The 2,907-nt window shown below is 42.3% G+C and overlaps 1 long non-coding RNA gene across 1 annotated transcript; it reads right to left on the reverse strand.

The window, feature by feature from the left end:
- Positions 1-1,663: 1,663 nt before the first annotated feature.
- On the reverse strand, positions 1,664-2,622 carry LOC135305851 (uncharacterized). Its single transcript, XR_010366831.1, has 3 exons — positions 2,233-2,622; positions 1,907-2,149; positions 1,664-1,785 (listed from the first exon to the last, which is right to left on the reverse strand). It is a non-coding gene; the product is annotated as an uncharacterized LOC135305851 (long non-coding RNA).
- Positions 2,623-2,907: the final 285 nt, after the last annotated feature.

Genomic DNA, 2,907 nt, shown 5'->3' on the forward strand with positions numbered 1-2,907 from the left:
TGTATTGTTGGCTCAAAGTAAGCTCTGTTCACTTCTGGAAATCTTAGGTTAAAAAGAAAATGTGGGTATGGTATCTAAAATAATACTGGGGAAACTATGAAATAGGATTTAATGCTTATGAAAAACAAAACCCTTTAATAAAATTGACAAATTCCCATCACCACAACTCGTGGTGGGACAATCATCCTTTGTGAAGTTTCAAGAGCCCTTGCTTTATTGCTCCCACAAGCCTCTTGACAGAGCATGGGGGTTTGTAGAAATAAAGCTTGCTCTGCCTTGCCTTGGCCCTTCAACGCTCTTTAATCAAATGGATGAATGGACTGGAGGAGCTTGCAGCTCTCAGATTCTTTTTGCCTTCTCTCTGGTGTGAGGAGGGTGCCCTGCTGCCCTCTGAGCAGCCTGCACAGCCAGTGCAGTCCAAGATTGTTGGCTGTGAGACTCCTCATGGAACTGTCATACGTGCTGGCTTTTGATGCATATCTCTTGTAAAATTTGCAGACAGTCCTCTGGGGAGCAAAGAGACTTCAAAATAGAAGCAGAGAAATAAAGTGCTGTCAGGGCAGAGGTCAAAGCCCCTCCTTTTTCCTTCTTCCATGTATATAGGGCAAGTGCGCGTACTTTTGCGTTCTTTGAAAACTCAAATTCTCTCCTAGGCAGACAGTGCAGCACTATCCTTGTGGGGTTTTACCTCCAGAAGCTGTCACTGAAGACAAATCTGCAGGCTATGAAGGAGAGACCACAGGATCAGCCATTCTGTGTCCTTGGGGAATGACAGATATTTTTTGCTGAGGAGGAGGCAGAGGACAGAGATTGCCAGGAAGCCCCTTTTTTTTAATGGTAACTGAAGTAATGAACTCAAATGAAAGGAATAAAATAGAGGTTCAGAGTGGAAGTGCCATTTCAGTTTTAACTATAGTGTTGCTACTGCAAAGCTATAAATTAGAGCAGGGTAGTTAGGCAGGATGAAATAAAGGAAGAAAGGCAGGGTCCATGGTAATAGGAAGCTCAGAGGAGTCCAACCTCTGGTGATTGCTGTACATCCCCCACTGGCATGGTCTGCTCTCAGCTGGTAATTAGCAGGGTTGGCAGGAAGATGCAAAGAACAACGTGCACAGGAGGGCGTGTGCTTTCCCAGCTGGGCAGGAAACTTGGTTTTGCTGATGATTAAGTGCCTGGTTTTTCCAGTCTTGGACCAGAGATTTGTAGCTGATTACTACAGCATGTTTTTCTGACAGTGAAATCCGTAGGCCACCATGCAGTGTCTTCTCCAATAAATATTCCTCATATTTTTACCTTCAGTTATTCCAGGCCTCTATACCCATCTTTGTGACTCAAAGTTGAGACCCTGAAATTCTACCATCTTTCTCTGTCAAGGCAGGGAAGAATCTGTGGAACTCATTGGCCTAATCTATCTCAATATAATCTATTTTTTCCCCTTCTGCTTTATTTTCTTGTGAGTAGAGACTCCTTTCTAAGAGTTCATGGAAAGCTGGAGGGATGCTGGATTAAGAGAACAGGGAAAGCACAGAAACTCTTCTTAAAGACCAAAAAAGACAAAAAGGAAATATTAATGTGGGTCAATTGGTAGTTAATAATGCCTTACAGACAAAGAATAAACAATTGGCAATTCCCACAGAACACAAAGATAATATATTTTTATTTAGTGTTGCAGCAGATGGAGCTGCAAGAGATTCAAATGCAACCTTGCTGACTTTTTTCTGCTCTGTAGGTTAGCACTACTTCATTGCTAGTGCTCACAAGTGCCCACTGTGGCTGGGAAGGTACCTATAAACATAAAAAGGTGAGTTAAAGAGCTGCTAAATCCCAGGGAATAGAGGACATCATTAGTTTAGAGCTTACTCTGCTCTAGTAAGTAAGAAAATGCCGTATTTTCTCTGGAAACCACCTTTCATTTCCAAGAACCCTCCTGTACTTCCATTGCTTTGGAGGCTCTAGGCCAGGTTTCCAGCTTGCCTGCCTTCATGAGAGCTCTCAGATGAGACTCCTGTGCCAATTTGCACTTGTGAGAATGTGTTCCTGTGTATAAAATACCAGCTGTACATTGTCTTACAACTGCCTTGTGTCTTCTACACAGTGAAGGGAGGAATTGAAGCGGAACAAACAGTGATAGCCAGTCATAGCTGAAAACCTGCAAAATTATAGAATTACAAACATAAATTAGCTGAAAACCTGCATAATTATAGAATTAAAAACATAAATTATGAAGAATACCTGAATAATTTTACTAGTGGGTAAAGTTCACTGAGCTGAACTTGGTCAACTTGTGGATGCTTTGTCGGGTAGCTGAAAGCCTCATACATGTATGGATGAATGCCTGTCAGAGCTGCTTCCTCCTTGTGGCAACCCAGAAATGCTTCTATAGCTCTAATGTCACAAACAGAACGTGTGCTGCTCAAGGTTAAGTTGTTCTTGTCACAGAAAGCTGCTAGGTGTCTTGTAAGGGGGTGTTCCTGGGGAATTGATTTCTGGTGACTTCCTACAACCTCTTTCACTCTGAAAAATGCTGAGTCACTGAGCAGACAGAGCTCTGAACTTTTTGAAGGAGTGATGAGATGAGTTCAGGGAGTTTCTGGCTAAATGTGTCATCTGCTGCTGCGTGATTCAAGCAGGATGTTTGTGAATGACTTGTAGTGCCCTCATAATACAACACTTACTTTCCTTGCAGGGGAAGGATTACAGCACTGCTCTCAATTAGGTAACTAAGCATTACTTCCCAACATAGCTTGATCTCTGCCTACTTTTCAAGTTACAAAATGGAGTGTGCCCAAAAAAAGCATTTGTAGTTTAACTTAGTAGTTTAACTTTTCCCCATTCCTCACCCCAACCTGCTGTAGTGCCCAAGCCTGGTAATTATGTGTAATTATGGCCTGAGATTTATTCACCTGA

This window comes from Passer domesticus, chromosome 8 (genome assembly GCF_036417665.1).
Source record: "Passer domesticus isolate bPasDom1 chromosome 8, bPasDom1.hap1, whole genome shotgun sequence".
Taxonomy (NCBI): Eukaryota; Metazoa; Chordata; class Aves; order Passeriformes; family Passeridae; genus Passer; species Passer domesticus.